This window comes from Dendropsophus ebraccatus, chromosome 3, assembly GCF_027789765.1.
Source record: "Dendropsophus ebraccatus isolate aDenEbr1 chromosome 3, aDenEbr1.pat, whole genome shotgun sequence".
NCBI classification, from domain to species: Eukaryota; Metazoa; Chordata; class Amphibia; order Anura; family Hylidae; genus Dendropsophus; species Dendropsophus ebraccatus.
The window spans coordinates 51,320,825-51,333,023 of record NC_091456.1 but is presented as its reverse complement, the minus strand read 5'-3'; the positions used below and the strand labels follow the sequence as shown (position 1 = coordinate 51,333,023).

The window sequence follows — 12,199 nt, the reverse complement described above, 5'->3', positions numbered from 1 at the left end:
CATTCATAGAACTAACACAATGCCAAGGAACATGAAGGCGTCATACAGCTACTGAACTACTATTCTCAGAAACCTTTGCCAGGGAAGAAGTACTTAACCATCTGCAGGGTACTCTCTGATGTACACATGATATTTGTTGACGACTACAATAAACCATAAAAGAGTAATAATTGCATTACAAATAGCCTTAATTTTTCTTCCAGTCTTTTACCCCCCTCCTGAATATAAGACTTCCATATGGAGAAACTAAATCACTTTAAGAAGGCTTTCTATAAAGAGCAGACTGAACATTTTTTTGTACAATTTCTTGCACTTGTATAAACAGTCTGGTTCTATAGCACATTCACGATCAATGGCTTTTATGTATATATATCCATGCATAGAAAAAAGAAAAAAAAAAGTTGGCACTGTTAAAACAATTTTCCTTTGCAACAATGTTACAAAAGCTAAGCTTGGTAAAAAGACAGTAAAAAGTAACCGAGATACCTCTACAAGTCGATGGGCTATATACACCCAGACGTTTTTCGCTATGTATCATTAAATGTACAGAAAAACATTAAAAAGTAATGTCTGCTAACTTTCTCGTTTTTTTTAGTTGCTTCTTTTTTTTTTACCCTCAAATCTGTTTATTTCAGTTGTTGTTTTTGATGCTTTGGGTAGTGTTGTTTTTGGGGGGTAAGATTAGAATAGAATAGAATAGTCTGCTTCTACAATGTGAACCATAAGGTGGACATACACTGAAGATACCTGTAGGCCAAACCAAAACTTTCCAACCAACACGCAGGATCGGACATGTTGAAATACAACATGTCTGATCCTTATTTCCGCTGGACTACAGTGGAGGCAGGACATACCCTTACATTTTATATAGATCCTGACAATTTTTGGATTCGGCTGACGTTTATCTAATGTGTATTACCACAATGATTGTGCACCATCTGTGGGGATGCGTAAAGAGGTGTCTTGCGCGTTATGCCATCTTGCTAGGATATTAAATGATATTAAAGGGGTTATCCCGGCTTAGCGTTTCATCAGAGCTATTTTGCAGCAAATTGTAAAATGGCAGTAAAATGTGTGAATGCTGCCTTAAAGTGAAGTGAATGGAACTAAACTGCAATACCACACAAAAAACACGGGAATAGCCAGATATCCCTCCAGGGAAGGAAACATGTTGAAGCGGGGTGTCTCCCAGTGCAGAGATCACCAAACCACCCAGGTACGTAGCCCACGAAGTCCCACTCGGTTGTCAGTATTGGGACACAAATAGGGAAATACCAGGGTGGCCCCTTTTGTTTCAAAGTCTAACTCAGTTGAGAGTATTGCAACATGACAAGGGATTACCAAAGCCAGGCATCCATCTTCAGATGAGTACTCCATTGGATTTTTTTTCACAAATCTCTGAGCTCAGTGATTGTTGTGTTTTGTTGGTCTATTTTTATTGCCCCCAGATCCTGCTCCAAACTGATGAGGGGCAATACCCCAAAACAGCTGTCTCTGGCTGGATGCCTGACTTTGGTTTTCCCTTGTCATGTCGCAATACTCGCAACTGAGTTAGACTGACGCAAAAGGGGCAACCAGAGCTCTTTTTTTGCATATTCACATTTTGTAGAGGGCAACGTATCAATGGAGACTCTTGAATGAGTACTCCATTGTTTTTTTTTTTACTGATCTCCCTGAACTCAATACCACACACACAGCTTGGGCAGTGGCCACACATGGTGAAATATATCTCAGTTAAAGCATTTCTAAATAGTACACAGTTTTACTTGTCAATATAGAAGTTTTAGTATGGCCGATTACAAACAGAGAAATCCAGCAGATTTTATTCGGCAGATAATAGATAACCTAACACAGTCTGGTTTAACACACACACACAGTATTTTTGGGGGAAAAGTTGCTGCAATTTTTGGTGCAGCTTGGGATCAAGCAAGAAGGAGAAACCACCCAAGCAATGAAATGTTTGCGGACAAAACATAACTTGCTGATAAACTACAGACACAATTTTACCTTACTTACCGATTTCAATGGGACTGTCCAAGGTTTTAATGTGTATGGGGTAGAGATGAGCGAACCGGGTTCGGGTTCGAGTAGATCCGAACCCGAACGTTCGGTATTTGATTAGCGGTGGCTGCTGAACTTGGATAAAGCTCTAAGGTTGTCTGGAAAACATGGATACAGCCAATGACTATATCCATGATTTCCACATAGCCTTATGGCTTTATTCAAGTTCAGTAGCCAACGCTAATGAAATGCCGAAAGTTCAGGGTCGGATCGACTCGAGCATGCTGGAGGTTCGCTCATCTCTAGTATGGGGGTCTTTCTTACTCTCTCCAACTAAAGATGTCAGAGCAAAGAGGGAACAACATGCCAAATCATTTCATCCAATGGAAGACAAGACTGCGTCCAGTGGGATCAGGTGGTTTATTCTACTAACCCCATTGATATTTGCTTTCATATAAACCAAGAATGCATATTTAGGCTATGTCCCAAAAATGTCATTTATTTGAGGCCAAATAATGTCAGTTATTTTCTAATAAACAATTAAGGCCGTTATTTTGAAATAATGGATGTTATTTGGCCTCAAGCGGCCAGATTAAGATGTTGTGAAGCCTTAAAGGGTTTATCCAGTGCTCTTAAATTTGCAACAAGTTGCTGTTATATTAGTAAACATAACAAACACGCTATCCTGACACTCCGCCGGTGTCACGTGCTGTCTGTAGCCACAGTCACTTCCGAGACTAGACCATCTCGGGAGAGACAGTCTGCTTGACCAAACACTAACAGAGATAGGACAGCACCACAGCCAGCGATTGGCTGAGTAGGCAGTCACTCCCAAGACGGGCTTGTCTCAGTAGTAAGGGAGGCAACAGACAGCAGGGCACAAAGGGAGCGTGGAGAGGTAAGCATAACGTGTTGGTCAGGTTTACTAATATGGCAGCAGCATGTTAAAAAATTTAGAGCATTGGATAACCCCTTTAAGGTGAACTTGGCAACAAAGCTGATAAGCGAACAGTTATTTCAATTGTAAGGCCTCCTTAAAGTGATACAGAACACTGTCATCAATTCAGAATCTTGCTAATCACTTCTTTTAGCTGACAACCATCTCCCCAACCTCCCTATAAACATAAACCTAGCTCACCTCCCATCAAAAACCAATGACTGGCCACACTGAAATCAAACATGTCCCCTGCCAGTTTGTCTGACATCTGGGGTCCCCATAAACATGTTTCTACCGCACTGACAATCATGCGACGTGTATGGACAGATTAACACAATTACAATCAAGGATTATAGTAAAAAACAAACCACCAATTTATAACTTTTTGCAATATCCATAGAGGAACTAGCAATCCCTGCTGTCCTTTTCACTGCAGTTGCTGTAGGGGTTAAAACCACACTGCCCCATTCAGAACTATGAAAGACATGATCTGATGTCAAAATAAAGTCTCCATGGCACACCTGTTACAGTAAACTATTCCATTTACTCATTATGCTACTAATTCAGCATGTAAAAAGCCCATCAACAAGACAACCTGTCAAAACAGCAACAACCTATCAACTGTAGTACATGCAAAAAACTATAAGGCAGGAACAGAGAATCCAGGAGACTTTAACCTGTTGTGACACTTTCACAGAGCTGGGGATGCTGAGAATGAAGGTGATTTTCTTACTTCCATTCATGTAAATTAGGCTACATGGCTAATTTGTGATGGCACATGCAGTATGATGCCAGGGCACCCCATGTGCGGTCATACTGCTCATTCCAATAGCCAATGAACTGGGCAGAGGCAATCTGCCCCGCTCCCCTTCACCTTATGTTGCTTATGCTAGGAACACTCATCTATAGCTGGTTCTCATCACAGGACCCCACAGATCACAGCTTAAAGGGAACGTATTGCTTAGATTTGTTTGTACTGATTAGATCCAGATACTGGAGCGTATTTTTATTTTATTTTTAGTATGTTATGGGAGTTGCCATCCTGCCTAAGCATTTAGTGACATGCTTTACGGCAAGCCTCATCGACATCTCCATACTAGAGATGAGCGAACCGGGTTCCGGTTCGAGTCCATCCGAACCCAACCGATCGGCATTTGATTAGCGGGGGCTGCTGAAGTTGGATAAAGCTTTACGGTTGTCTGGAAAACATGGATACTGCCAATGACTATATTCATGTTTTCTACATAGCCTTAGGGCTTTATCCAACTTCAGCAGCCACCGCTAATCAAATGCCGAACACTCGGGTTCGGATGGACTCGAGCATGCTCGAGGTTCACTCATCTCTACTCCATACCTTATTTATGAGCATGCTCCATGGGCTCATTACGCAGAAAAGGGGGGGGGGGGGGGCAGAGTTGTGAGTAACAGCTATTGTGTGTACATCTGTTATCTATATACTGGTGTCACCTGTCACTGTACTCCTGTCTGTGTTGATAAGAAAGGCACTGCTGGGAAGTCTCAGTTTAGGGCCCTATTACACCAATAGATTATTTGACAGATTTTTTTAAGCCAAAGCCAGGAATGGATTTGAAGATAGAAGAAATCTCAGTCTTTCCTTTATTACCCGTTCTCTATTTATAGTCCAATCCTGGCTTTGGCTCAAAAAAATCTGTCAGATAATCTGTTGGTGTAATAGGGTCCTTAGCTTTAAGCCTAGTGGCCAAATTGAAAACTACAAGAATTAATTTTATTTTTTTGTAATAAGGCCAGAATCACATGTAATGGATTCGCAGCGGATTTCGCGCTGCAAATTTGCAGAGAAATGTAATGTGGATGCATTGCCTGTTATTTTCTATGAGAATACATACTCACAGCGGGATGTCAATGTAAGCGACAGCCCCGTTAAAAGGCCCCCCCAACCCCCCCTATCCCCCCCCCCCCCCGCCAGCTGGAGCACACTGTACCTGCTCCACGATCCGGCTTGCTTCAGGGGCTCCCGACTGGACGTCCCGTTCAGCCAATCAGCGTGCTCAGCTGATTGGCTGAGTGGGACGCCCAGACACTGGGAACCCGCGAAGCAAGCCAGAGCGCAGAGATGGTACAGTATGCCTAAAAATGTTTGTTTAACATAAAAATATGATATAAACAAAAGATAATTTTCTGATTACACGTTTCGTTTAAGCACACTTTAAGTAAATGAAAATATGAAATAAGTAGTAATATACTATTAGAATGTCTTCACACGTAGCGTATCATGTTGGATTTCAGCACCCGTCATTGCAGAGGGAAGGCTCAATATTCATTGGACGGCATCTCTAGTGGAGCGGGCAAACAGCTGTTTCAAAGGGGTAAAGTACAGCCCCCCCAGTGCACTGAATGGCCTTACAAGCATTTTAATAAAACAGGTATTATACAATATATTAAAAACATTGCACAGAGGCAGTATAGTACAAGTTGCACATTCCTCTTTGGGACCAGTGATCCCAACTTTTAATACACAATAAAATAACCCAATAAGGCAGGAATCAGTGGCAAACATGTAGACACACATAAAAAAAAAAAAAAACACACACTAGTTTTTTTTCACAGATACAATCAAAACAGTGCCACATAGCGCCAATATAAAATTCCATAAAATACAAGAGCCATGGTAGCTTAATGTCAACATTATTTTATTTATGTATATGAGCTCTATGTATATAAGCCAAATCTAGAAGCCAGAACAAGCCAAAATGTTAAGCACACAAAACATAGCTATATGGGGCCAGCTTCCCGGCTTCAAGCGCAATACTTATAAAAATATAAAAAGGTCAAAAAGAGCAGTCAGACTGTAATAAAGACACGCCAAGCAAGCGCCGATGAAAACCTATAGGAAAATAATAAATGAGCGAAACAAAAATACAGTTAAAGCAAAAAACAGACCTCTCCATTCTTTTTTTTTTTAAGATTTCTAACCAGCTGCTTGTTATGCCATCTGTTGTTACCTAAAAGGTTTACTATTGAAAATCCTCGCAGCGAAGCAGAACTGCTCTCACTGTCAGAGACAATCAGGTCAGGTCAGCGCTCCCCCAGCATGAAACTGCTGCCTGTCATGGCCCTCCCTGTCTCCATATTTCTTACATGCCCACCAGTTCCAAACACAACATTGGACCTGTCATGCGGCCTATTTTTCACTGGATACTTAAATGGTTCATTCAGAAATCTCAACAGACAGCACTGCAAACAAGGAGCTCACTGTCAACTCCGCTTAGCAACCTAACACATGCAGAATAATTATACCACCTTTAGAGCATGCTCTTTTCCCTCATGTATCGCTACCATTGATCGACCACATACAAACAAACATATCAGGATACCAAGGCAGCAGTTTATTTATACAGGATGGCGGATGCCAATGACATAAACTCTTAAAGGGGCCTGTTAAAAAAGGGACAGCGATAAAGTAAAATCTCTGCGTCCTCTTTTCCCTAAACTATTGCATAATGTTAACCCCACTTCTCTTGTCTTGACTTGTGTGAGGCTGACATCACTTCATGGCTCGGAACGCTTCTCATTATGCTTCCAAGTCTCCTTTCATTGGCTTTCCACTTGAGGCCGCATGGGGCAAAACACAAAGGAATCCCCCAGCTTCACACAGGCTCCCCAGCATCATACTGCACTGATTTATACCCAATCCTGTCCCTCCGCTGCATCTGTGCAGAGAAACACACAGCACTGGGGGCCACTTTCATGATTTCTGTTGCGATCAGGATTAGCTGGATTAGGGTTTGATTCATAAGGACCCCCTGCGGCCGTGAGGAAGTTTCATCACAAGGTCAGTGTGGTGTGAAGTATATTCTGTCAACACCACCACTACTGGCAAAAAAAAAAAAAAAGAGAGAGAAGACCCTGACATGAGTATAACAAAAGGAAATGTCACGTCTCGGCCTTACAATGCGGCTTCTGTTTAGAAAAATAAAGTTACGCTTATGTGAAAATAGCCACACAGGTACATTTTAATTTCCAAAGAATGCTGCGGTTATAAGAAGTCTGGAGGGGCCGAGGGGATCGGTATACTAAGCTGCACACAAAAACCACATAGGGACGTTTCTTGGCTCCGGTTCCAAATTCAGCCAGACGGCTACAAAACTGTGGCACTGACAAGTTACTATTACATTTACTCTGTCACATCTGACTGGCTACATCTTGCTCCACAAACAACTGCAACAAGAAAGGCCTCATACAAGGCGTAAGCCATACATGTATCATTAGAAACCACAGTCATTCGGCTAACGTCTGAAATCTGGTGTGCAGTTTAACTGGGCATTTTACGGCCGGGGGGAGAAGAGAAACTTCCCCTGTTGCTTACGGCTCCTCAATCGCTGCCTTATCTGTGCTATGTTTCTGCTTTTCTATTCTGCAGTTGCATTCACCAACAAGAGAAAAGGGTGTAGGCAAAGGAGGCTTTGACCTGCAGCGGTAACACAATACTTTCGCACAACCCTGTCGACCCCTGACATAAATTTTACACCGCAGCTGGCATTTACACATTTAACATTACCATATGTATAGCCTACTCTGTGCTAATTATGCTAATCACCTGTCTAACTCTCTGCTGCGAAAAATGGTTGTATTTAGCAGTCCACTGCCTACCAATGCAGCTTACTGTGTGGCTGAAATGTACATTCAGACGGCCTTGAATGGCAAGATTTTTCCACGTTGCTGGCTTCATTCAGGCCACAGAAAAATGTATTCAAGTCAACTGGTTTCGGTCCGCAACAAAAGTTACGATAGAAAAGTGAGTGTGTTCGTGCCCTAACACTCAAAGTCTGCTTGCAAGCAAAATGATAAATCAATTGGGGTGGGAAACAAAGAGAGGCATTTCTTCACAAGGCCTGTGAAACTGTTTCACATATTTTACGTGTTAGTGTGTGCTACATATGCACGCAGGACGTGCCACATTTACACACCTTGGACTCAAATATTTACATGTACTGCTTTGTAACTCGGTGAAGTCACTTCCCATTCCGACTGTAAGGATGGGCCTATGGTTTCACTTGTTCATTAGAGGTTGGCGTTTTGATGGCGCGGTCACGAGTCAGCAAGACGTGAAAAGAAGGTATTTATAGTAGGTTCATAAAATTTAAGAAATGGTTGACACATGAGGGGCTCCAGGGCTCTCCTCCAGAAGTACCAACATGCCCCCGCTGTAGACGCAAACTCTGTAAAAAAAAAACCTGAACTTGGACATAAAAGGGCAGGAAAATGTAGATCATGCAATCTAACGTTGGTCGTACACATAAGGTAAATGCAACTGAACCCAATATTTCTGCAGGACTAGCCAGTCCTGTAATGTACATGGTGGCCTCCAAACTCTTCCACCATGGCAAATGTTGGACTCCAACTGCCTGATCCTTTTGTTCTTAAAGAGAAGCCAATGCAACTCTCTACAATGAAAACACACAGACGCTTGGCCAAGCAAAGCAGGTTATGTTTCTTAAAGTGATCAGGGGAAAAAACTGTCAGCCAGATACTAAGCCAACTTTCATACAATGTGTATGGCTTTAGTTTATTTTAAGGCTTTAAAAGCTTTTAAAGAAGACCTTCTTCAAAGCACCATGACAATTTCACTATAAATGAAGTTTATAAGTATACATGTACAAATCAACATGGTCACATATACCTATTGTATACCTAATTTTCACCATATGTCCAAATGGGTTACTATGGTCATAGTACCAAAAGTTACCCAGAAATAGTTTGGAAATTTGTGACCCTAAACTGCTTCTTAGGGCCAGTTCACACGGAGTGAAATCAGCAAAGAGTTCCGCCGTGGAATCCCGCCTGCCTCGGTATGACACTGTTTCTCTATGTGAGGGCTCGTGCACCTCCGCTTCAGTCGCTCTCCGCTCAAAGAATTGACATGTCAATTCTTTGAGCGGACAGTGGAGGCGCGCAAGCCCTCCCATAGAGAAACAGTGTCACACTGAGTCAGGGGAGATTTTACTCAGTGTAAACTGGCCCTTAGTGTAAAAGTGGCCTTATAACATGTCTACTGTTAATGGAACCTCCGCAAAAATCCACCTCTTTAAGAGGACCACCTATTTATCCAGATCAGAGTTCCTGCAAAAGATATATTTGGTTCCCCCATGTATTACACACACTGGCCATCTTCTCTGAGAAGGTCTCCCTCCTTTTTCAGTGCCATATTGGGTGGTCATCTCAAAGAGGTTTCACTATATCAGCCATGTGCCCAATACACAATAATAGAGAGAAATAAATTCTCACACGCACACTGACTAAATGCATGTTCTGCTCTGGCGGAAGGCTTCTCCCACTGACTTCAGTGACCGAAACTCAGCTCACGGTGGTAAATGCTTTTCCAACACATAACCCTGTGCAAGATCTGCAGACATTTTTAATCTTTAGTTACGTTCATAAAAATATATGGGGGGATTTTTTTGTTTTTCTCAGCTGTACTCTATGGCCTTATGCAGACCCAGCCTTATACACTGAATGTCTTAAGACATTTTTCCCCTGCATGGGTGCCTTGCATGTGAAGTGAACCCCCCCCAAACAAAACCTTCTGCTAACTCCTGAGATACCTCCACACTCCCTGGAAATGAAGCGGCGATGACAAGCCGTACTGACACAAATCAGCCCTGGGTACTTTATCCAACTTGCTGTCCAGATAAAGTGGCTCACCTCCCTTTTCACACTTAACACCGCAGTGTTCTTTACAAGCCCAAGTCTTGGCCCCATATCCCATAACTTCCTTTCCATCTGTTCTCCCAATGTTCTTCCAGGGCTTGTATCTGCTTGTAATAAATATGAGGTGTTATATTTAAACTCTTTAATGGTTATTTTTCACTCTCTCCCTTGTGTAACTTGCAAAATTGCATCTACCCGATCCTTCGGCCTATGTTTATGGTCACTGAAGAGAAGTATATTGAAAAGAAAACAGTTATGTATTACAGAATGATCTTCAAAGAGTCTTAGTGACTCCATCGGATATTGGGTTTAACACTGTGTGTGGCACGGATATTCCACAGTCCACATGCGTTCAATACCCACAATGCTAAACAGCAATTACTAAGGTAGAACATACGCACATATACATTTCCACACATCCTTCCAGTTACAAAGCATGATCGAGCCAAACCAAGCAACGATATCCCAGCAGCATTTTATAACACAGTATCTCAGCGTTTCAGATGCTAGTTCCTGCCTGTCCAAGATATTAATTCATCTGTACTCTCATACTGTAGCTCATAAGAAAAACCCATCTGTGCAGCCAAAACACAAATAACACTACAACTACTGTGCTGTGAGCACAGGCATTTTCCCTCCTCTCCCCCTCCTTGAAGGGGAGGGGGGGAAAAAAACTGAAAAAAGAAAAAAAAAAGGACCACCCTGCTCTTATGGCAGAGAGCACTGTTTACATTGCAATCCTTGACTGTGTAATACTTCTGGCATTTTGGTCAGGATTCCTGAGCTGGGGGCCAGAAGCCCTTAAGCAATGATTTCAGAAATAAAAAAAGGAAGAAAGAAAGAAAACTTGTATTAATCTACATTTTCCTATTGATTTTTACTTGCAAGGCTTCAGTTAAAACCAGAGGGATGTGTCTAGCGTATGTATAACTAATAACAGCATAGAGCGAACCATCAATGAAGGGGACTATTCACACAAAAGTAGAAGTATGCATTCTGGGGAGGGCAAAGTCAACTTGCTTAGCCTTTGGATTGAAGGAAATGATTCCAGGAAATATCACATTGCTTACATGTGTTCTCCGCTTTTTCTCTACAATAAATTGCTGTATCCAGCTCACTATTAGCACGGGCATCAATAAAGTCTCAAAATTAGGCTAAACTGTAATGGTGCAATGGGAATCTGGGGAAAGCCAAACACCGATTCCAGAAATACCAGACTGAACTTTTATGAAGTCATCAACTTGTAGAAGATTCTGTCTCTTTACTCCCCATGACCACCCAAGATGCCTGAGTCATCGTTAGGCGATAAAATGACACAAAACCCACCAAAGGCCGAACCGTGATCTCACAAAGGAATTGCGCAAAGATATAATAAAGATATAAAGAATAAGGTAACTGATTCTCTCAATGTCAAGTCTTCTTTACTTGGAAAGCACCCCAGCCTCCCAATGTCATGTCTTCATCTGATATTTTACTAGCCATACTATTACAATCACCAGCCTATCATGGGGTAGGTTCGCTTGGTGCTGACCCTTAAAAACCTCTCAAACTGTTCTGTGGTAGCTTTCATCAAAACATTAGTCGCAGATCCTTTGGGTCTTGTAAGCTGCCAGGTAGGGTCTCCATGGATCCAACAAAACCCACAGAGAAGCGATCCGATTGAGATTTGGTAAATTTAGAGGCCAAGTCAATAAGTAGAACTCTTTGTCCTGCTCCTCAAACCATTCCTGGATATATTCTGCAATGTGGCATGGGCACATTATCCTGTAGATAAAGGTACTTGCCATTAGGGCATACTGCTGCCAAGATGGGGTCTACCTTTTTACATAGGTGGTATATATTGAAGTATAATACACATGAATGCCAGGACCAAGGTTTCCTTGCATAAAAAGTCCAGGCACCATACTGCTTTCGTTGGCTTGTCTTTTTCCAACAGTGCATCCTGGTGCCACCTATTCCCCAGGTAGATGATACACATGATGTACCAGACCATCAATGTGATGTAAGTAAAAATATAATTTCTCAAACCAGGTCATCACCTTCTTTTGTTCCATGATTAAAGGAGAAGTCCAGTGATTCCTAAAACCTGGCGGCCTGCAGGGGGAGGGGGGAAATTGATTACAAGTAGGGGCCCTATTACACAGAACGATAATAGTTTAAAAAAAGCGTTCATTTGGATTTGAACGATAATTGTTTTGTGTGATAGCAGACAACGATTAAACAAGCAGCGAGAAATCGTTGATCGTTTGATAAAATCTGAACCTATTTTTATCGTTGATCGTTCACAAATTGTTCGGTGTAATAACACATCCTTTGTTTGTTTCCTGGCCTATGAGCCAGGAAAGGACGAGCACAAGAACGACTGTAAGTAACAATCATCGTCCTGTGTAATAGGGTGAACGATTAAAATCGTTCGTCATAACGGTTGTTTGAGATCGTTTAGCGCCGGGAAATAGTCACATGTAATACCACTGTAACAACTTGCCCCTCCCTTTGCTCGCGGTGAGCGACAGAAGCTGCCGTGGGACCCTCGCCAGGCTCGGGGGTGTCCACATCATGATTTGGCTGACA

At 42.2% G+C, this 12,199-nt stretch overlaps 1 protein-coding gene across 3 annotated transcripts in view; it reads right to left on the bottom strand.

Annotated features, from left to right (window-relative positions):
• The window catches only part of PTCH1 (patched 1), an 88,756-nt gene that overhangs the window by 45,291 nt on the left and 31,266 nt on the right, over nt 1-12,199 (bottom strand). The window lies entirely within an intron of this gene.